This window comes from Prionailurus bengalensis, chromosome A2, assembly GCF_016509475.1.
Source record: "Prionailurus bengalensis isolate Pbe53 chromosome A2, Fcat_Pben_1.1_paternal_pri, whole genome shotgun sequence".
NCBI classification, from domain to species: domain Eukaryota; kingdom Metazoa; phylum Chordata; class Mammalia; order Carnivora; family Felidae; genus Prionailurus; species Prionailurus bengalensis.
The window spans coordinates 109,867,055-109,891,790 of record NC_057348.1 but is presented as its reverse complement, the minus strand read 5'-3'; the positions used below and the strand labels follow the sequence as shown (position 1 = coordinate 109,891,790).

At 38.6% G+C, this 24,736-nt stretch overlaps 1 pseudogene; it reads right to left on the bottom strand.

The window, feature by feature from the left end:
• Positions 1 to 1,405: 1,405 nt before the first annotated feature.
• LOC122488280 lies at positions 1,406 to 2,112 on the bottom strand (annotated as a pseudogene).
• Positions 2,113 to 24,736: the final 22,624 nt, after the last annotated feature.

Sequence of the window (24,736 nt, the reverse complement as noted above, 5' to 3'; positions counted from 1 at the left end):
CGTATTTTTAATTATCTTGGGTATATACCTAGGGATGCAATGGCTGGGTTGAACTTTTTGAGGAACTGCCAAGCTATTTTCCAACATGGCTGCATCATTTTACACTCCCATTAGCAACGTATGAGGGTTCTGCACATCTTTGCTAACACTTATTATTATCTTATTTTTAAGTTAATATTGCTTCCTTTATTACATAAAGCCAATACTGCTACTTCTAAGTTTAACTGTGTGCATCTCTATATTGTTCAAAGTGCTATGCCTGTGATGTTAAAGACAATCACTTCCAAGTGTCATCAGGCAGTGGCTTCCTGTGGGTGTCATCCATTATACCTGCTCCCCATTTCACATGAAATCAACAAACTGCTCTAGGAAATTAGGAAGTTCTCCCAGGCCCCAGAGTAAACATAAACTCAATGCTCTTCCACACCTTATTGTACCAGAAGCAACACAATTCTGAAGGAGACGCAAAGATGTCACAGTTGGCCCAACTTGTCAATACACCATTTTATGATTTTCACTAACAGAGTATATTACAATGGAACTCTAATTTGCGTCATTGTTAGTTGTTACAAGGTATGGCACATTCTCCTGAGGACACATCATGATTGGATTTCCAAGATGCTAGGTCACTCTCAGAACAATCTCCCAGCTAGTGAGTGAGAGCTCACTATAGGTGCAAGGAACTGCTTCCTGCGTTTCAACTGCGTGCTCAAAACAACGTTTTGCAAGATTAGCACTGGTTAGAAGTGTGCACATTTCTTTCTTTTTTTTTCGTGTTTCAAGTGAATTCTAGTTAGTTGACATGCAGTGCGATATTGGTTTCAGGAGTAGATTTAGCGATTCATCACTTACATACAACATTCAGTGCTCATCCCAACAAATGCCCTCCTTAGTGAGAAGTGTGAACAATTCTTAGGCAGTCTCCATTACACGCTTGCTAGAATTAAGTCTGCCTGACTTAATCTTACTGTAGCTAGTATATTAGAGCTGTTACATGTAGAGAGGAGATTTATTTTCCATTGTATGGTTTAGCTTAAGAGAGAATAAAGAATTTGGGGCCAAAATTATAACCAGATTGTGACCAATTCTCTAAGCAAAAGAAACAAAGTAACTGTTGAGGTAGCAAAGATGAAATAATTCTCTTCATATGGCCTTGTACTGTTTTGTGAACTATGTGATTAAAAATCATGGGTTTAACAAAAATCTTTACAAGCCAACTCATCAAAACAGGCATTGGGCCAATAAGAATTTAATGTCAAAATATATGTCTTCAGATTTTAGATTTATTTAGGACCATTTTTGCATATTGATAGAATATTTAGTTTAACCGATGACAAGACAGCTCCCCCTCAATGGAACCCTGGCCTAAACATACTTGTTTTGCTTATATAGCAAGAGGATAACATTAAACATGGAAGCTTTTGATTTGTGGCACTGAATGATGGTCTACACCGCATTCGTCAAAAGCTACAATTAAGGATCCATCTAGCTTGTAAGCAGTACAAGCCTGACTGAGGTCTTCTGGCCCATTTGCTTGGTATTCATGTTTTATGCCTTGAAATTTCTTTATGATTGCATCCTTGGGGCTCACATTCATCACTTTACTTTCCAGAGGAGCTGGTTCTGATACCCTTGTCTACTCCTCCCACAGAGAATAGTTTCTGTCCTTGGGAACTAGGAACAGAGCAATCTCTAGGTCTCTCCGGTTCTTATTCCTTTCAACTTGAATGTCCAAGGATGGAGGCAGAGCCATAACTACCATCTCAGGTCTGGAAATCGTTTGAGAACAAAAACAAGCAAACAAACAAAAACCCACAAAAACATTAACTGCTTTTTTTCTGGATTCCTTAGTTTCAAAACTTGCATCATACTAAGTATAGCGACATCTTTTTCAGGAAGCATTTCTGCAAAATGCTTGAAAGGATCGGTTATGGTTTAACCCACATCTCTAACCAAGATTTCTTTCCCTTCTTCTACAATGATGCACTTTTTATCTGCACTGAGACAAAACATGGCAGACTTCTTTCTTTTCTTGATTTCTTCTGGTGTGGAGCACTTCTGAACTTTCATGTCATAAAAAATAAGATATACTTCATCGGCAACTTGCATTTCTGCGGACTGTCTCCTCCATTAGAATGTATACTTTATATGGACAGGGACTTTGTCTTGTATACTGTTGAATCTGCAAAGCCTACCACAGTACCTGGTTCCTTCCAGGACCTGGGGGACAGATCCACCCCCCTCACCAGCTTGGGTCTGTGGGGTGGGGCTTTCTTCATCTACTAGGGAGGAGAAGGCTGAGCTCAGGCTGGCACCTGGCCTCAAGGGGCAGGCAAAGAATCAAGCTGGATAGAGGAACCGTATTTCCCCCACTCCCTGAGGGCTGGGGTCACGTGATACCCCACCTTTGCTATTGTCTTTAAAAAAATTATTATTATAGCTATCCTAACAGGTCTGGAGCATACCTCGTGGTTTTGATTTTCATTTCCCTAATGACTAATCATATTGGGTATTTTTTCATGTGCTTATTGGTCATTTGTATATGTGTTTTTTGGAGGACTCTCTGTCCAAAACCTTTGCCCATTCAAAAATCGGGTTATTTTTTTAGTTGTTGAGTTCTAAATCTGCCTTATATATTATGGGCATTAGATCCTTATTAGATATATCATTTATCAATATTTTCTCCCATTCTGTGGGTTGTCCTCTCACTTTCTTTTTTTTTTTAATTTTTTGTGTTTATTCATTTTTGAAAGACAAAGAACGACAGAGCACAGGCAGGCGTAGGGCAGAGAGCGAGGGAGACACAGAATCTGAAGCAAGCTCTAGGCTCTGAGCTGTCAGCACAGAGCCAGATGCAGGGCCCAAACTCACGAATTGCGAGATCATGACCTGAGTGAAAGTGAGATGCTCAACTGACTGAGCCATCTAGATGCCTCTCACTTTCTTAATAGTGCCCTCTAGAGCACAGAATTTTAAAAATTTTGATGTCGGTTTATGCATTTTTTTTCCTAATGTGGTTTGTGCTTTGATGTCAGATCTTAGAAACCATTGCCTAATTCAAGGTCACAAAAACTTATACCTATGTTTTCTTCTAACAGTTGTACAGTGCTACCTCTTACATTTAGGTATTACATTTAAATACATTTTGAATTAATTTTTGTATATGATGTGATGTAGGGTACAAATTCATTCTTTTGTGTGTGTATAATAGTTGTCCAAGTACCACTTGTTGAAAAAATTCTTCTTCCCTCATTGAATTGTCTTGGGACCCTTGTCAGAAATCAATTGATCATAAGTGTATGGGTTTATTTTGGGGTTCTGTTAATCTTTATGTCTATCCTTATGCCAATATCACACAATCTTGATTACTATAGCTTTGTAGTAAGTTTTAAAATCAAGAAGTGTGAGACCTTCATTTTTGTTCTTTTTCAAGGTTGGTTTAGCTATTCTGGATCCCTTGCATATCTATATGAATTTTAGGATTAGCTTGTCAATTTCTGCAAAAATGCCATCTAAGATTTTTATAGGAATTGTATTGAATGTGAAGATCAATTTCTTTTACCATCTTAACAAATTTGGAAGATCTTAAAATATCTTCTGATCCATGAACCTCGGACATTTTTTAAAATGTTTGTTTATTTTTGAGAGAGAGAGAGAGAGACAGAGAGACAGACAGAGAGACAGAGAGACAGAGAGAGAGAGAGAGAGAGAGAGAGCGCATGTGCAGGGGAGGGGCAGAGAGAGAGGGAAACAGAGGATCCAAAGTAGGCTCTGTGCTGATAGCAGAGAGCCTGATGTGGGGCGTGAACTCATGAACCATGAATTCATGACCTGAGCAAAAGCCAGCCCACTTAACTGACTGAGTCACCCAGGCATCCCTGGGATGTTTTTTATTTAGTAAGATCTTTATCAGTTTCCAGTGATATTTTGCAGCTTTTGGTGTACACACCTAGCAATTATTTTTTTCTACAATTCTTTTGTTAAATTTACTCCTAAGTATTTTATTGTTTTTGATTCTGTTATAAATGGAAGTAATTTCTTAATTTAACTTTGGATTGTTAATTGCTAGTGAGCACATTCTATCTTGTCTAAGAATGAACTTTCAGTTTGATTGAAGTAGCTTTCAGGATTCACTCTTAAATTTGGTTTAACAAAAAAGATGATTGCTGTAACAGCAAGCATTTAGAGGAAACATTAAGGCCACATAGGTGATTTTTTGTAACTGCTCAAAATTTGAACTCATAGTTCTGAAATTGAGTTTAATCTCATTAGAGGAAGCAGAGTGCACACACACACACACACACACACACACACCCCTTTTGTAGCAAGTTATCAGTGAGAAAGTCTTGGCTAGTGCTTATTAAGAGTAGCACACAAAAGCATTCATTTGCAAAAGGAGCATTTTGAAGGGGCACCTGGATGGCTCAGTCAATGGAGATGGAGAATCCACTCTTGATTTCAGCTTAGGTCATGACCCCAACTGATAGAGGGATGGAGCCCCATGTGTGGGGCTCTGTACTGAGCATGGAGCTTGCTTGAGATTCTTTTTCTCTCTCTTTCTCTCTCTCTGCCCCTCTCTCTGGCTTGTATGTGTACCCTGTCTAAAATAAAAATTAAAAAAAAAAACTAATTAAAAACAAAACAAAACCCAAAGGGAGCATTTTGGAAAATATCTTATTCTTCAGACTTCAGTCACTATAATTCTGAAGCTTGGTTAGTAACTTCTCTTTGTCCACATAGTCAGACTTATACGATTTACAAAATTTAAGTTAGTTCCATAAAATATGCTTCTGTTAAATATACTTGGCTATCCCCTGAGGGTAGGTTCATGTCTCAAGTATACTAAGTGTTATAAACACTTATATGTCTCTCATGAACTTTTACGGTCTCCAAAAGTGCCTGTAAAGTGCAGTAGATCCTCAAAAAGGATTTCACTAATCCAATTTATCCTATCACTAACCAAGGATACTCTTAATTCCCTTCATTTTCAGGGTTGAAGCAAGAGAATATGTGGCTATTTATTATTCCCTGATCACTCTGTCAATTTCTGAGAAGATAAAAGATAACTTTTGCTAAAAACTTTCCTTATAACGTGGACATGGACAAAACAAAATTCTTCAGTTATACCCAAGTTGGGATAAACACTCGGGGCGTGTAGCCAGCCTGCCCCTGCCGCCCAGGCAAAGGCTCCAAGTGTGAAGCAGCACTGCCCTCTGGTGAGGAAACTGGAAAAATGACCAGTTTACCAAAGTCCCCCCTAGGTGCATCTGTGCCTATCCGTTTAACTGTAGCCTAATTGGAACCTAAACTTTATGGACCACCAATTTTTACCACATATTTCCATCACAGGCTCATAGGTATTCAATTTTTATTTTTATCCTAAAATATATTCAATTTTTATCCTTAAAGAACCTTCCAGTGTTCTAATAATCATGATCCTCCTTGCCCCACCCCGTAAGTAATTTAATGTGTTTTAGATTACTAAAACCTCACCATGTTTCACCAAATAAATGTAGTTAAACAACATCAAGTATGGTGCTTCCTCAGTTACGAATGCTTCATGACAGCAGGATGTTGCCCATATGGCGGAAAGCAGGACAATCTACGGAGATAGTCTGTTTCTTCTAGATACACTGTCCCTCCTTTTTGTGGTGAGAAGCTGGAGGTCAAGAGAAACATGGGCATTATCAAAGGGTGTGATTTGTAGTCCTTGCCCCTTATGCATTTGTCCAGCTCTGTTATTGTTATAGGATGTGACAGGATGTCACTCTGTAAAGGCAGCAGCTGCTTATGTAACAGTTCTGTCACCTTGGTAGATTGGCACTGTGATGAACCCTCTACTTGGAGCTTTTCTCACCCATCAAATATGACTCTCATTTTTAATATTCCCTGAACCTTATCCTTCATCCCATTGAAAATGGTGATGTTTGGGAGAAAGAAGAGGTAGGGAAGTGGAGAGAGTTAAGCAAGGAACAAGCGAGACCTTCTGCAGTGGTTTGTACCTTCCTTAAAGCAGAGAAGGGGAGTTAAATCTTTGGAGCAGAGTGTGTCTCCCTCTTTTGCTTTCTCAGTTTTCCGCTCTCTTTCCTTGTCTCCTCCTATCCCTTCTATTTTTAAGTAGCTGGCCGAAATATGTTTTAAAAATTACCAAATGACCCTATTATATCATCTTTCCCCTAAACATACCGTATTTGTTTGCTTTACCCTGTTTTCCCATTTCTACCTCCCATTGCTCAGTCTGGTAAAACGGCAAACTTCATAAGCCCTGTTTGAAATGCATGTATGACTAGATCAGAAATCGGGGTTTGGTTTGATGCTCTATCATGTGGGGTTAAGGCTTTAATGCTAAGTCCTCTCCTAAGCTGCATTTTTCTTATATATTCACTCAATGGTGTATATTGAGAATCATTTCTAGGGCTGCTGCTCATGCCCATGTGAGTTGTATACTGTACAACCCTGCTTGGCAGCCCCAAAGAACACAATCCTTGTTCTCATAGAGCTCACAGTCTAGTAGTAGAAGACAACATCTGAGGGATATATGATGATCATATTATATTCTATTTGGATGTCTCAGATACCTTAAGTTCACGGTGTTTTAATCTAGACTCAGTAGCTTATACCCGGAATTCCAAGCAGGGACTCAGAAATTATCCTAGGCATCTTGATCTCCCCCCATCTTTCAGTGACTTGATCCCATTGATTGTGTTATCACTGTCACTGTCCATACACCCAAGTGATTTATGTGGTGTGCAAAGTTGCCTGGGCAAGAGCGTCAGTGGGGCTGAAACCAAGGCTAAGCCCTGCACCTGACATGAGTCTGCCTCAGGTGAGAGGAAGGGCAATCTTTCCTGTTACAAAGGGGCTCTTTTTCAAGCTAGGTGTCTACGGGGGTGTGTTGTTCAGAGAAGTTCCTTTCTTCTAATTCCTCTGTTTACCAGTGGTGACTTGGTGATGTTTCCTAATTGGTACAAAGGTTTATTAAAGAATAGTGGCCAACTCTCCACTACATTAGTTCGATGACATCCTAACTGCTCTCCTTGCTTACTTCTCTCTTCCAGTCCACCCTCACAGGCAGCTGGTAAGGATGATTTTTATAAAACGGAAAAGTGACCATGTTGTGCCTTTCCTGAAATTCTTCTTTTGAAGCCTATTCCTCTCACAAAAATTGCTTTGAAAGCCAGTCTCCAAAACTGTGAAAAATGGTTTCTGTTGTTTAAGCGTCTAGTTAAGACTAGACTATGGTATTTTGTTATAGCAGCTTGAGCAGACTAATACAGTCCCTTCCAGGTACTTTTCTCTACATCTTGAATAGTCACTCAGCTCACTTCTCTTCTTTCATGTCCTTGTCTACATGTGACTTTGCTCCACACATTAATTATTCTTGTAATACAGTTGACTTCCTATGTCCTCCTTGGAACATCCTGGGTGTTCAAGAAATGTATATTAAATGAATACATTGATTCTGTGTTTAAAATGTTAGAAAAATCTGCTTCTTCACAGTTCTTTCAAGAGAGAGGAGGTCATATCAAACCTAACTGTTCCAGTGGAAAAACTTGTAATACAAATAACCAAACCAATCAAGTGAAATATATTTGGTGGGTATGCACCTGGGTGGACACAGGGATAAAATCCCCAGTAGACACACTGAGCATATGCTTAGATCACCAGGAGATAGAGACACAAGCAAATTGAAAAAATTTGGGGAAAAATGGTACTTCAGGAAATGCATTGCATTATTATCATGGTAAGAGTCTGAACTTTGCTGAAATTCTTTTTACTTCAAGGTTTACATCTTTATAAAAAGTGATAATATGGTAGGTAGTGGTGGAGTGGGAAGCATTGTCTTCAATGTTCAGGACTTCTAAAGATCTTCATCAAGCCCTGGGAAGTGTTGTACCAAATATTGGTCAAAGTTTAATTTCCTGGCTTTGTAATAAATCTGTCAGTTTATCAGCTCATATGGCAGGGCAAAATTTCATTATTCTGGAATGAAACTTGAAGGAGTTTGAGCTTGAGAGGACAGGCGGTATATACCCTTACATTAAAGCAGAACATTTGCTTCAAGCACTAGGTTTTGCTGGTGACTGGTGAGCACTCAAGGGCAAAGTCTCAGTGGAGAGGAGGAGAAAGACCTCCCTAGTTAGTCCCCTCCATTCAGTTCCTTTTGCCATGTTGGAAGCCGATATGATTGACTTTCCTCTTCCCACACACCCCTCAGGCAGGTTGCCCTTCCTGACTTACTATCTTCATTCAAGACTGCTCTGGAGGTATAGTCTCACTTGATTTTATCTTTGTAAGGAATTTAAAAAAATGTTTATTTATTTATTTTGATAGTGAGAGGGTATACACATGAGTGGGGGAGGGGCAGAAAGCTAGGAAGAGAGAGAATCCCAAGCAGACTCTGTGCTGTCAGCCCAGAGTCCCCTGTGGGCCTTGATCTCATAAACCGTGAGATCATGACCTGAACTGAAATCAAGAGTTGATTGCTTAACTGAGCCACCCAGGTGCCCCTCTTTGTACGGAATTTAATGGGTGATCCTACAGTAAGATTTATTAGGATCCAGAAATCTTGAAAGATGTCCTTCATCAAAAAGATTTCTGTTCCTTGTGGGGAGAAGAAAAAGGACCAACTTAAGACAAGTAGTGAGATGGGAGATCAGGCGAAAATAACAAGGAGAGTTAACAGACTCCTTAACATGACATATATCAAAATTGGAGATGTTTAACTTACATAACAGAGGGAGAATTCAACCACATGGACAGAAAGAAAACATGTAAAGACAACTTGTTGAATTAAATTTTGTGCTGTTTATCAACTTGAATATCTTCATCCTCCCTTTTATTGACACAGATTTCTCTCTGGTGAAATCATTTCAGTGACTAAGAAAGGCTTCATCTACTGGCCTTGTCTGGGATGAGGGCTCTCTGGGACACCCATCATTGTTTGCACTGCTTGGTTTGAGTGATGCAAGACCCAAGCAGCAACCTGCAATGGCTTTGGCCTCTCTCAGTGCCTCGGGCCTTGTTCTAGACAATATTTCTTTTTAGGCTAAGGGGTGGCAGGCTGCCCACACTGCTTTATTCCAGCACCAAATGAAACCTCCCTTAAGTGTTACTACATGTTAATAAACATAGTCAGTGAAACCCACTTAAAAAGAATGACCTGTTTATGAAAGAAACCTTTTGAAAGACAGAATATTTTCCCCTGTGGGCCAAAGCTTAGGCAGAAAAACAAAGAGCTCTTTCAAAGGCTTTAAACATGATGGAGGATAGATTCTGACTTTCTAACTACAAAAATAATGATACTTTTAGCTCCAACCTGCCTTGCTCTGGGGAGCTGTAAATACACTTTATAGGCGCAGGTTGAGCCTTTCCAACTTTCTACCTCCGATGCCATTTGAACTTGTTAAGGGTGAGTGATGTTAGCTCAAATTTATATACAGAGAAACTGAGGCAATAGAAATCTAAGTGATTTGTACAATGCCACCAAATAATTTACAGCTGAAGTCAAAAATAGAACGAGTTGAGACTGAATGCTTCCGTTACATTTAAACATCTCCTGATATCAGGACTAGCTGCCTTCTTTTTTTCTCATTATCTTTTTCTTTTCTCTTTGTCTTCCATGTTTTGTTTCATTACTCCTGAATCAGGCCCAGCATGAGTGCAGGCACTTCCATCAGAAAGCACGAGGCGGTTCAGGAGGCAAAGGGCCTACAGTTTGTATCACCAGCTTGTTGTTAATCCTATGAACAATAAAATACTGTTAGCAAAATTGACCTTGGAAACAACAAAATTCTTTCATCCTAAATACTTTGTATTCCAAGAAATCCCAACTTAGAGTATAAAATTTTGCAATTTTTAAATTTCCAGTGTTTGGCATTTTTCTAAAGAAATATTGCTTAAATAGTTTTTAATTTTCCCCCATGATTTGTGTCCTAGCTATCAGATGTACATGTATTCACTTATTCAGTAACATTTTTATTTTACAATTATTTATTTTGAAGTTACTTTTGGCTCAGTACTGGGCTATGTAATATGACTTTGTAGAGCAGATCAAAAATACTTTTTTTTTTTAGATTTTTCTTAGGAAGTGGATGTAAAGCTTAGGAGTTGGTGTCTGGTTAATAGAGAATTAAGTTAGCTTAATGGAAAAATAAGTGTCACTTTGAGTGACCATTATTGAGTCTGGTCTAACACTCTTTTGAAATATATTAATATGCTTCTCTTGTGCATGCCTCCATAGTACCAAGGATCCCTTTGCCTTGGTTTGGTTTCTAAAGATGCTTAAGAAGAAATCAGTGCTCAGCCTTGACACACAACAGGACCAAAATAATCCCAGAGACAATATAAGAGCTAAAGTCCTCTCTCTTTAATTTTTTTTTTAATGTTTATTTATTCTTGAGACAGAGACAGAGCATGAACAGGGGAGGGGCAGAGAGAGAGGGAGACACAGAATCTGAAACAGGCTCCAGGCTCTGAGCTGTCAGCACAGAGCCTGATGTGGGGCTCAAACACACGAACTGTGAGATCATGACCTGAGCCGAAGTCAGACGCCCAACCGACTGAGCCACCCAGGCGCCCCAAGTCCTCTCTCTTTAAAAGAACTTACTGATGGTAGTTAAAAAAAGATTTTGTAAACAAATAAAAGCCAAATCAGAGAATATTTCTTTACCTAAAAACCTGTTACATGAGTATTCATAGCAACATTATTTATCTTAGCCAAAATGTGGAACCAACGTGAATGTCCACTAATGGATAAATGAATAAACAAAATGTGGTATATCCATACAGTGGAATGTTACCTAGACATAGAAGGGAATAAAGCACTGATACTGGTATTACAATATGGGTGAAACTTGGAAACATTATGCTCATAAATGAAAGAAGCCATACATAAAGGGGCCACATATTGCATGATTCTATTTATATGAAATGTCCGTAAGAGGTAAATCCATAAAGACAGAAAGTGAATTTTTTCCCCTAGAATATGGGGGAAGTGACTGCTAATGGATAAGGACTTTATTTCTGGGCGATAAAAAATTCTAGAACTAGATGGTGGAGATGGTTGCAAAACCTTGTGAATATATAAAAAAAATCACTAAATTGTACCCTTTAAAATGGTGAACTTTAATGGCATATGAATTATGTTTGAATAATAACAATAATAACAAAAACAAACAGCACAAACCACCACAAAAAACTTGAAAATAGAATAGATGAGGAGTTAGGTGAGGGGCCTTGATGGCCTCCTGGACCTGGAAGGATCTTCACAACCCACTCTTGGAGAAAGGGACCAGCTTTGAGAGATTGCTCACCTCTGCACAAGGGAGCAATGTAGAATCCAAGCAGACTTCAGGGGAGGGTTTGTCCTTGTGAGGGAGCATGTGAAGCCACTCACTGTCATCTGCCTGAAAATCTCCCTTGTATCTCCTAACAGGAAGGATTCCTGTTTATTCTTCAAGGGTTTTGCTTAGTCTATCCAACCACCCTTCACCACCTTTCAAAATGTGGGGCTGTAGACACCCAGAGAAGATTGAAGTGGTGTAGAAAGGGAAGTCCTAGCTGTCAGACAACCTATTATAATCTGCTTGATGTCCTCTCTCTACCCTAAGGCCTGAGAGTGATGAAACCTACCCCAGGTTTTGACCATCTGATTGACATCTGCTGGATGACCACACCTCTAGATGCAGTGTTGCTTCTGAAGTCAGTGTGATGGATGCTATGAGCCACACTGTTTGCTAAGAAGGGTCAGATTTTCTTCTTTCTTGCCAATTCTTCTGTTACTGGTTCTTCTAAGACTATCACTCTTTTGATCTTAACCTTTACCCTCAGTAGCTTTGTGGCATGTTGTTGCAGTGAAAAGAGATGAGATTAGAAATCAGAATCACTGATTGTGAAATGACCTGTTAGTATTTGAAACACCTAGAATGGAGACTCCCAACCACAGTGTTGGATGAGTTGCAAGAGGTGCTTCAAATTACTGAGCTCTCCTACTCTTGGGATCACTCAGGGCCTAACTAGCTGTTAGCAGGCTAGTTCAGGCCACCTCAGAGAGAAACCTGGCAGAGTCTACAGTATGCCGGGAGGTGAGCACAGCAGCTGCATCAGCATTTGTCGATCCCTGACAAAAAATTCTGTATAATGCCAATAGGGGGCTCTGCCTCCAGGATTTTGGCAGCAGCCAGGATTGTACCCATCATGGACAAGTGTCCCATGGCCTTTGGGAGGGGGTAGTTTATGTTCCAAATAGCTAAATATATACAGAGCTCAGTCCAATGTGTAGATGGTCAGGAGTGAGCGGTATGGGACTAGAGTGGGCATTCTGAGTAGGATTCCTGAGGGCACTGGTCCATACCACAGACTCTAATTTACTATTTTCATATTTACGATACTTCTGTCCCATTTTGGCTGATGGGCCATTTTAGTAGGATTCAAGCCCACTGATTCTTCTAACAATGCACACACCTTTCGCAAATTAGAGATTTACCTGGAAATACTTGATGTAAAAGTATTCTATTGGATCCAGTCAATTTGCATTATCATGAAGAAATTTAATATACTTTGTCAATGACAAAAGAAAGAACTGTACCAAAATGATCAGTTTCTATGTGTGCCCTGATGTAGAGAGGGATGTAAAGAAAGAAAAAGTTCTGGAGTTTCTGAGCCTCATTTTTCTCATCTGCCAAATAATGTAACTAATTAAGGCTAAGCTCAAATGTGACTTTCTTCTTGCCAGGCCCTAAATTAATTAATAGGTTCTTTTTATAAGAAATGAATAAAGGGTTTGGAATTCCAAAAGACAGATATCAGGTAGAAGGTTGTTTTTTGTTTTTTAAACAAAGTCCCTTTTATACTCAAAAACATTAATTAATATCAGTCATTGCCCTTACTGTTTTCTTAGCTTTCTGTTTTAAGTATTCTCTTCCTTGTTTCACAAATGGAATAGCAAAAATCTTCCCTTCACCCACTAATCTTGGGAGGCATAAATGGAGAAAGTCATCCATAGTCCAGTTCCAGGTATACAGTCTATTTACTGCTTCTTCCCATGGAAAAGGGATTGCCTTCTTCCTTTGTACTCAAGTACATCTACAATGATGGTATTCTGTTATAAATGCTTTCCTTTTTCATTTGGGCCTCTGAGACATGGGTTTGGAAACACTTTCATGACACATGGCAAAACAAAGACTTTCAAACCCTCTCTTCTTTTATATAAATTACTGCTTGTTAATGGAATGGCCCAAGCCTTGGGGTATTATACACTCTGGTGATCTCAAGTACATCCTGTTCGCTAACAAAGTGGAACTTGTCACATGCCAAATAGCAAGGGAGACTTGGCTCACAAGAACATAGACATACAAGAATTTTGTGATAGACACTATTACTGAGAACAGTATTATAGGGTTATTGTGAGGATCAATGTGGTTATATGTGTGGGAGCAGTTTGTACAATCAAGTCCTTTGTGTGTATGCTTTATTGTTGTTTTGGATAGAAGATGACTGCCAAATTTTCTCCTGATGTTAAGATACAGGATTGGTCTGGAATGAGAATATTTGGAGGTGTGATTAAAGGGCAGGTAATGAAGGGTAGTAGCTAGAATTTGTGGAGGGAGTGGGAGAGATCTGCCCTTCCTTTGTTCATGGTAACTTCTTCCATCAACCCAGAGGAGAGAAGTGCTTTTAGATTACAAGAAGGATATTGTTCCCCTTCTACCTAAAAATACTTGCCTTTTTTTGAGGACTGCTTAGGAAGGATAGCTTCTTTAATGAGAAGTAATGTCATTACACTACAGTGTCTGACATGCTGGATACCCATTCTAGACTCAGTGTCTGAGTGCACAGCATGAGAAAAACCAGATAGATTCTACTGTGAACAACCACCATGCCAGTAGTTTTTAGTGTCAAGAATAATTCTAGAAATGACTTTCTAAACCACATTCCCTATGCTATTTTCTTACCCTATAAATGCTTTCATCAACTCTAAAAACTTACAGTAGTCTCAGGGGTGATAGGGGCGGGAGCTGGGGAAATGTCTTTCAATGGAGATAGAGTTTTCCAAAATGTAAGTATTACAGGTTAAGGTCTTGGAATTACATACCAACAGATATCACCTTAAAACATTCCTAAACCTCTTAATGCAAAAAGGATTTATTCTGACATACATATTTCTTCAAAGGAGGGAAGGCTTTTTATGTGTAGCCATTGTTCTAAATTTTCAGGATCTGAATCTGTAATCATCATTTCACTAAGAAAAAACAGACAATGATAGTCCTAGCAAGTGAATCAAGACTTATCTTCTTGAAGATTGAAATCACATCAAGTGCCTTTTCTAACCACAATGGTATGAAACTAGAAATCAATTAAAAGAATAAAACTGGAAAATTCACAAATGTCAGAATTTAAATAATATGTTACTGAACACCTGAAGGGTCAATGAAGAAATCAAAAAAGAAATTAAAAAAATGCCTTGAAACAAATAATGAAAATACAACATACCAAAGCTTATGAGATACAGCAAAAGCTGTTCTAAGAGGGAAATTCATAGCAATAAAAGCTTATCAAATAAACAAGAAAAATCTCAAAGAAATAACCTAAATTTACACCTTAAGGAACTAGAAAAAGATGAAAAAAGCTCAAAGTTAATAGAAAAAAGGCAATAACAAAGATCATAGCAGAATTAAATAAAATAGAGACTGAAAAAGCAATAGAAAAGATCAGTAAAACTAAGAGCTGGTTCTTTGAAAAGATAAACCAAATTGGCAGACCTTTAGCTACACTCACCAAGAAAAAAAAGAGAAGATTCAAATAAATAAAATCAGAAATGAAAAAAGAAATGTTACAACTGCCACCACAGAAATATAAAGGTCTGTGAACAGACCTACTGTGAACAATTATATGCCAACAAATTGAACAACCTAGAAGAAATGGATAAATTCCTAGAAACACACACCCTTCCAAGACTGAGTCATGAAGAAATAGATAATCTGAACACATTGGTTACTAGTAAGGGGATTAAATCAGTAGTCAAAAATCTCCGAACAAACAAAAGTCCAGGACCAGATTGCTTCACTGATGAATTCTATCACTGATGAATTTAAAGAAGAATAAGGAAAAATACTTCTACCAGTATTACACTAGTATGAGAGCCAGACAAGGATACCATAAGAAAAGATAATTATAGGCCAATAACCCTGATGGACACAGATGCAAAAATCTTTAATAAAATATTAGCAAACCAAATTCAACAATGTAGTAAAAAGGTCACACACCATGATCAAGGATTTCTTCCAGGGATCCAAGGATGGCTCATCATCTGCAAATGAATCAACATGATATACCACATTAACAAAATAAAGGATAAAAATCATGATCTTCTCAACAGATGCTGAAAATGCTTTTGATAAAATTCAGTATTTATTTATGACAAAACTCTGTTTTAAAATTTTTTTTGAATGTTTATTTTTGAGAGAGAGACAGAGTGCAAGCAGGGGAGGGGCAGAGACAGAGGGAGACACAGAATCTGAAGCAGGCTCCAGGCTCCAAGCTGTCAGCACAGAGCCCGATGCGGGGCTTAAACTCATGAACCATGAGATCATGACCTGAGCTGAAGTCGGACGCTCAACTAACTGAGCCACCCAGGCAAAAACTCTTAACAAAAGAGGGTATAGAGAGAACATACTTCAACATAATAAAGGTCACATATGATGAGCCCAAAGCTAACATCATACTTAATGAAAAGCTTAAAGCTTTTCTTCTTAAATCAGGAGCAAGACAAGAATGCTCACTCTGACCATTTTTATTCAACATAGTATTTGAAGTACTAGCCAGAGCAATTAGGTAAGAAAATGAAATAAAAAGCATCCCAATTTTTAAAAAAAATTTTTTTTAACGTTTATTTATTTTTGAGACAGAGAGAGACAGAGCATAAACGGGGGAGGGTCAGAGAGAGGGAGACACAGAATCTGAAACAGGCTCCAGGCTCTGAACTGTCAGCACAGAGCCCGACGCGGGGCTCGAACTCACGGACCATGACATCATGACCTGAGCTGAAGTCGGCTGCTTAACCGACTGAGCCACCCAGCCGCCCCAAAAAGCATCCCAATTTTTAATTTTTTTTTTCAACGTTTATTTATTTTTGGGACAGAGAGAGACAGAGCATGAATGGGCGAGGGGCAGAGAGAGAGGGAGACACAGAATCGGAAACAGGCTCCAGGCTCTGAGCCATCAGCCCAGAGCCCGACGCGGGGCTCGAACTCACGGAGCGCGAGATGGTGACCTGGCTGAAGTCGGACGCTTAACCGACTGCGCCACCCAGGCGCCCGAAGCATCCCAATTTTTAAAGAAGTAGAAGTGTCACTATTTGCAGATGACACACATTATATATAGAAAACTCTAAAGACTCCACCAAAAAACTTAGAACTAATAAACAAATTCAGTACAGTTGCAGAATACAAAATCAATATATAGACATTTTTTGTGTTTTTATATACTAATAACAAACTACCAGAAAAAGAAGTTAAGGATACAATCCTGGAATGCCTGGGTGGCTCAGTTGATTGAGTGTCCAATTCTTGATTTTGGCTCAGATTATAATCCCAGGGTTGTGGGATTGAGCCCTGCATTGGACTCTATGATGAGCCTGCTTAAGATTCTCTCTCTCTCTCTCTCTCTCTCTCTCTCTCTCTCTCCCCCTTTTCTCTCCCTCTGCCTCTCTCCCACTCATGCTCTCTCTCTCTCTCTTTCTAAAATAAATAAAATTTAAAAAACAATCCCACGTACAATTGCATAAAAAATAATAAAATTCTTAAGAATAAATTTAACAGGGGCACCTGGGTGGCTCAGTCAGTTAAGAGTCTGACTCTTGGTTTTGGCTTAGGTCATGATCTCATGGTGTGTGAGTTTGAGCCCCACATCGGGCTCCATGCTGACAGTGCAGAGCCTGCTTGGGATTCTTTCTCTCCCTCTCTCTCTGCCCCTCCCCTGCTCACTCTCTCTGTCTCTCTCTCAAAAATAAATAAATAAAACTTAAAACAAAGAATAAATTTAACAAAGGAGTTTAAAGATATGCACTCTAAAATCTGTAAGACATAGATAAAAAATTAAAGAAGACACAAGTAAATAGAAAGATGTTCTGTGCTCATGGATTGGAAGAATTGATATTGTTGGAATGTCCATACTACCTGAAGCAATCTATAGATTCAGTGCAATCTCTGTAAAAATATCCAACAGCATTTTTTTCACAGAAATAGGACGGTCTTAAAATTTGTATAAAATCACAGAAGACCTGAATAGCCAAAGCATTCTTGAGGAAGAAGAACAAAGCTCAAGTATCCTGCTCCCTGATTTTGAACTACATTACAAAGCTATACTGACCTGAACAGTGTGGTATTGGCATACCATAGATCAATGGACAGAATAGAGTCCAGAAATTAACCCACATACACAGTCAATTAATCTTCAACAAAGGAGCCAAGAATATACAATGGGGGAAAGAACAGTCTCTTCAGTAAATGGTGTTGGGAAAACTGGACAGCCACAAGCAAAAGAATGAAATGAGACCACTATCTTACACCATACACAAAAAACTCAAAATGGAAGATTTAAATGTAAGACCCAAAACCATAAAACTCCTAGATGAAAACATAGGCAGTAAGCTCCTTGACATTTTGTCTTTGTAATAATGTTTGAAATCTGGTACCAAAAGCAAAGGGAACACAAGCAAAAATAAACAAGTTGGGACTACATCAAACGAAAAAGCTACTGTACAAGCAAAAGAAACCATCAACAGAATGAAAAGGCAACCTACTGAATGGGAGAAAAAATTTGGAAATCATATGTGATAAGGGGTTAATATCCAAAATATATACAGAACTCATATAACTCAATAGCAAAAACCCTCTAAATAATCCAAATAAAAAATGGACAGATGATCTGAATAGACATTTTACAAAGAAGACATACACATGGCCAACATGAAAAGATGTTTGGCATCACAAATAATCAGAGAAATTCACATAAAAACCACGAGATATCACCTCACAGTAGTAGAATGGCTATTTATCAAAAAGATAAGAAATTACAAGTGTTGTCAAGGATGTGAAAAAAAAAAGAGAACACTTGTGCACTCTTTCTGGGAATGTAAATTGATGCAGCCACTAAGGAAAACAGTAGCGAGGTTCCTCAAAAAATTAAAAATAGAACTATCCAAAGAAAATGCAAACAGAAATTCTAAAACATATATGCACCCTCATGCTTATTGCAGCATTATTTATAATAGTCGAGATAAGGAAACAGCCCAAGGGTCCAATAGCAGTTGAATGGAAAAGAATATGTGATATCCATGTATCTATATCTATATATTTATATAGACATATAATGGAATATTAGCCATGAATAAGAATGTAATCCTGCCATTTGTGACAACATGAATAGAAATTGAGGTCATTATGCTAAGTGAATTAAGTCAGACAGAGAAAAACAAATGCCATATGATCTCACTTATATGTAGAATCTAATAAAACAAAAACAAAAAAATAAGCTCATAGTTACTGAGAACATATTGGTGGTTGCCAGAGGTGGTAAGGGGTGAGAAATGGATGAAAGGAATTGAAATGTACTTCCAGTTATAAAATAAATAAGTCATAGGGATGTAATGTTGAGCATGGTGACTATAGTTAGTAATACTGTATTGCATATTTTAAATGTGCTGAGAGAGTAGATTTTAAAAACACTTGCCACAAGAAAAAGTAATTCTGTAACTATGTATAAAGATGGATGTCAACTAGACTTATTGTAGTGATCATTTCTCAATATATACAAATATCAAATCATTATGTTGTACACCTGAAATTAATATAACGTATGTCAATTATACTTTCATTAAAAAAGGACTTATCTTCTTGAATTATGATAGACAGAAGCTTTGTCATACATGTAAATACTACTACATAATGAGTAAAGAGTATGGGCCAATTATATTTTAATTCAAGTACTGATGACCTTGACCATCCTTAAACCAATGTCAACAATAACTCTTTTCCATATGGACTCAATTTTGTTGGATATTTTCCCCTTTAATGATGACTTTGGCATTTGGCTGTCCCAAGTATTAGTTCATCTTTATGTATTTATTAGGCACTAACAGGCTGAAGGATCATCGTAGCATTGTCTTATGGATAAAATGGAGGGGATATAAATTTCACTCCATAATACAAAGTGTAAGAAATGTCATGCTTCGGGGCACCTGGGTAGCTCAGTTGGTTATGTGTCTGACTTCAACTCAGGTCATGATCTCACAGTTCATGGGTTCAGGCCCTACATTGAGCTCTGTGCTGACAGCTTAGAGCCTAGATCCTTCTTTGGATTCTGTCACTCTCTGCCCCTCCCTGCTCATGCTCTCTCTTTCTCTCTCTCCAAAATAAATAAACATTAAAAAATTAAGAAAAGAAAAGAAATGCCATGCTTATTTTGGGACACCTGGGTGGCACGTGAGTGAGTGTCAGAGTCTTGATTTCAGCTCAGGTCATGATCCCAGGGTCTTGGAATTGAGCCCCATGTTCGTTCTCTCTCTCTCTCTCTCTCTCTCTCTCTCTCTCTCTCTCTCTCTCCCCTGCTCGCACATACACATTCTCTCTCTCTCTCTCTCTCAAAAAAATGTCATGCTTCCTTTATTTGTTTAAATCAAATGTAACCTATATTCCTATTCTGTAAGGTAGGTGGGAACTTCACTCTGTCCTTTGGTGTCTACTTTGACTCCAGAATCATATGAAGATCCCAGTTAACTTCATTGTCTAGAGCCTTTAAAGAAGGTGCCATGTCTTCTTGAGTATACAGTATTCACTACTGATATTTTAATTAACTTGTCCTATTTGGTTCCTTGAAGATAAGTAACTTGACTGCCTTCTGGCAAAGCCTGGACATGTACTTTGACAGGACAAGAAGCCTTACTAAGCTATACTGCAGAGACCAGAAAAGCTGTTGCGCCCTTTCTAATATTGAGATGAAAGCATCAAAATCTTACACTTCATTCTAACATGCCAGAGCTTCAATTCCAAGCCTTCCTTTACATCCCCTCTACTTTTCAGACTATCTGGCATAATTCTCCTGGATAAATTAAGGTCTCCATAAGTAAATATCCAAATCCCATGTGGATGAGGTAGGGTGGCAGGTGGGATATTGGTTTGGGGATACCAGGCAATGCTGCAGTGAGCCCTGCAACACAAAATTTCTGAGAGAAGGAAAGGGAAAGGGAAAGGGAAAGGGAAAGGAAGGGAAGGGAAGGGAAGGGAAGGGAAGGGAAGGGAAGGGAAGCCTTGAGTGACATCTTAAAATAAGAAAAAACTCCCTTAGGAGTGAGAACTAAGTAAATTTTCCTGTCAATGAACCTGTCATTATTGTAAATGTCAGATTTGTTGCATACTCACAGGATTCAAAAACTAGATGCGACTGAGGAGCACAGACTAGGAGGGAAGAGGAGCATACCGAGTTCCTATTCTACACCAGGTATTGGCCCATCCAAGTAGTTTGGATCTCATTGAATCCTCACAATAGGTACATGAAGCACCATTAGTCCCATTTTAAGAGAGGAAAGCAGAGAAGTTTAAGTAATAATCTTGCTGTGACAGACATCGTTTATTTTTTGTTTTTTTTTTTTTTTTTGTTTTTTGTTTTTTTTGCTAATCCATCACACCCCATCTCTTTCTCTCATCCGGAAGAGCTGAAGTCACTTTCTCAGCCTTCCTTATTGCAGTGGTGGTCCCAGGACACAGCATTGGGCTACAAGACAAGTAGGAGAGTGATGGGAACTTCTGGAGGAGATTTTGATCACATTTTTCTTTTTTCTTCCTATCTTGAGAATGCCTGCTTGTCTTCAGGCAACTCACATGCCTGTGATGCTCAGGAGCTTATCCCAAAGTCCCTAACACCTTTCTGGTGATGTTAATTGGCTCATGTCACCTCATGTCTGGGGTGGCCTTTACTCTATCTCCCACCCCCACTGTGTCTCAGTCCTGCTCAGACTTATGGGCTCAACTGAACTGTTACTCCTTTCCTTGAATCCTTTTCTGGTCTTCCTGAATAGAGTGATTATTCCATCTCCTATATTCCCCCAACATGTTTTCTGTACTTCCTTTATGGTTCTTATCACAATCATTCTCTGAAGTTCTTTGTTTCCATGTTTACTCTTCTCTGTCATGTAAGGCCTTCTAGGCAGGCCCTAGGTGTACATTATGTGCTCCAGAAAGTCCTAGAATAGTGCTTGGAATATAGTAGCATTCAAATAATGTTATTTGAGTGATTAAAAGAGAATCTAAGGCCAGATTTGATTTTGGCCTTAGTCCTTACGCCTTAGTCTACCACTCAGAAGAGACCAAAAGAATCTGAGGCACATAAGACAATTTATCATCTTTTACTTATGTCACTATTTGTTGGGTATTGTGTGACATAGAGCTAAAAGCAATCCACTTTTTTTCTGATATTCTTCCTGAGGTCACAGAAATGAAGGGCAGAGCTATCTGACTCTAAAATCTAGTAAGGCATACAAAGAATACATTAAGCACCTAAACCTTCAGCCAGTACTGAACTACCTAGAAGTTAGCAGAGAATATCCCCCTTTTGAAAAAGACTGGAGAATGAATTAAGAAGGTATTCAGATATTAAAGAAGAGATAAAGAAAGCCTCCAGGACAGCGCCAAACCTGAGCAAAGCATGAATGTAATGGAAAGTTGGAAGATGTGGCTTTTTCTTGCTTCACCAGGAAAATAGTTTCAGTTTATTGAATTTATGGGGGCAGGGTTGTGTGGACATCTGAGAACTGGCTGTGATGACCACCATTTTCAACAAAATTTCACGGATCTTGGGTGCTTTGTTTGTGACCTAGATAGAAGTGGGAAATGTCAATGTGGTCCATGAATACCGCAGCTGCCCCTGACATAGGAGGGTTGGGGAACACTGCCAGCTCACACCTGCAAAACACAGAGAAACCCTGCCGATTTGTAGCTCATTGGAGAGTATTTAGAGACCCGTGGCTCCAAGTACAGTAGTTCTCTCCACCTAAATTCACTTTACCAAAGTGAATAAAAGGTAAACTGTAAAATGTACTCAGACTCATTTGGGCAGGCAGTGAATAATCGTTTGTGTGGTGAAAGGCAGGCAGAGTCCTTGAGAAAGTCAAGCAAGGCTATAACCTTGAGTGCTCTGGACTGAAACGTATCCCCTGAAATTCATACGTTGAGTCCTATCTCAATGCCCTCCATGTGACTGTGTTGGAGATAAAGCCTTTAAAGATGTAACTGAGGTCAAATGAGGTCATAAAGGTAGATCCTAATCCAGTCGGATTGGTGACCTTATGAGAAGAAGGAGAGAGAGATCTCTTGATCCATATGCACGCACCAAGGGAAGGCCATTTGAGGACATAGTGAGAAGATGGCTGTCTGCAAGCTAGGAAGACAGCTCTCACTAGAACCCACCAGGCTGGCACCCTGATCTCAGACTTCTAGGGTCCAGAACTGTGGGGAAAAAAATTCTGTTGTATAACCCACCCAGTCTGCAGTATTTCATTAGCTGACTAATACATAGGGTGTTGTCAAAAGAGGACCAATGAAGGGTTTGCATTTTGAAAAATTTTGGGGCAGCACCATGGACTGTTGGTATTATGCAGCAGCACTTGTTTCTGACAATGATAATTTTCATTATTTTTTTTTCATTATCTTTTATATTGATTGGTTTGTTTGTTACTCTGAGAATAACCTGGTTAGGGAAGTTGCCAGAAATAAAAGCAGCCTCAAGGGACTCAGGACATGTTTACAGGCCAAGGTATCTTTGTATTTTTTTTCTATCAAAGAAAGCTCAAAAAGAAACCACTAAAAGAACTTTAAAGCCATTTTCCCTCCACAGCCCTTAACTGGAATCCCTGTTTTCAGAGCTCTGCATTTTGACATGAGATAAAATGACTTCCAACTCTTGCTTTAGGGCGCATCTGATACTCCCAGAGGTGTCAAAGTTCTGATAAAAAGAGGTCTTGAACAGCTGGCATCGAATATTACTGTAATACCATTATATATTTCATATCTTCTTTAGGTTGGCTCATCTTTCGATATTATACGTATTTTTGAAAATCTGTGAATTAATGGACCTGGTGGGCTAGTTATATTTTTTCCTTATATGTTAAAATAAATATTTAACTACTGAAATAAAAATATAGTTAATCCTTGTCACCTAAACTTATTCTACATTCTATCAGAGATACCTGGGGAAATACTATAAAAGTTCTGGGGTGTTTTAGTTGGAAACCCATAGGCATATAGCTGCTATTTACAGAAAGAAATTTCTGGTTCATGGTGATGTCACCATAAGAAACTCACAACTAATTCATTTGACTATGCTTAAAAAATGCATTAAAAAATTCTCAACAAGATACTAACAAAAGAAATCCAACAAAGTGATTAAATAATTAAAAGAATTATTCACCACAATCAAGTGGGATGTATTCCTGGGCTGCAGGGGTGGTTCAATATCTACAAATCAATCAACATAATACACCACATTAGTAAAAGAAAGGATGAGAACTATATGTTCCTTTGAATAGATGCAGAATAAGGATTTGACAAAATATAGCATTCTTTCTTAATACAAACCCTCAAGAAAGTAGCACTAGAAGGAACATACCTCAACATCATCAAGGTCATAAATAAAAGACTTACAACTAATATCATCCTTAATGGGGGAAACCGACACCTTTTCCCCTAAGGTCAGGAACATGACAGAGATGTCCACTCTCACCATTGTTGTTCAACATAGTACTGGAAGTTTTAGCCTCAGCAATCTACCTACAAAAAGAAATAAAACACATCCAAATTGGCAAGGAAGAAGTCAAACTTTCCCTCTTTGTAGACAACATGATACTCTGTATAGAAAACCCATAAGACTCCCCCCAAACATTGCTAGAACTGATCATGAATTCAGCAAACTGGAAGGATGTAAAATCAATGTACAGAAATCTGTTGCATTTCTATACACCAATAATGAAGCAGCAGAAAGAGAAATGAAGGAATCAATCCCATTTACAGTTGCACCAGCAAAACAAAACAAACAAAACAAAATAAAACAAAACATAAGATATCTAGGAATAAACTGAACCAAAGAGTTAAAAGACCTCTATGCTGAAAACTACAGAATGGTTGTGAAAGAAATTGAAGAAGACAGAAAGAAATGGAGAAACATTTCATGCTTATGAATTGGAAGAACAAATAGTGTTGAAATGTCTGTACTACCCAAAGCAATCTACACATTCAGTGCAATCCCTATCAAAATAACACAAGTTGGGGCGCCTGGGTGGCGCAGTCGGTTAAGCGTCCGACTTCAGCCAGGTCATGATCTCGCGGTCCGTGAGTTCGAGCCCCGCGTCAGGCTCTGGGCTGATGACTCAGAGCCTGGAGCCTGTTTCCGATTCTGTGTCTCCCTCTCTCTCTGCCCCTCCCCCGTTCATGCTTTGTCATTCTCTGTCCCAAAAATAAATAAAAACATGGAAAAAAAATTAAAAACAACAACAACAACAAAATAACACAAGTGTTTTTCATAGAACTACAGCAAACAATTCTAAAATTTGTATGCAACTAGAAAAGACCCTGAAGGGACATAGTAATGTTGAAAAGAAAACCAGAGCTGGAGGCATCAGAATTCCAGACTTCAAGCTGCATTACAAAGCTGTAATTATCAAGACAGTATGGTGCTGGCACAAAAA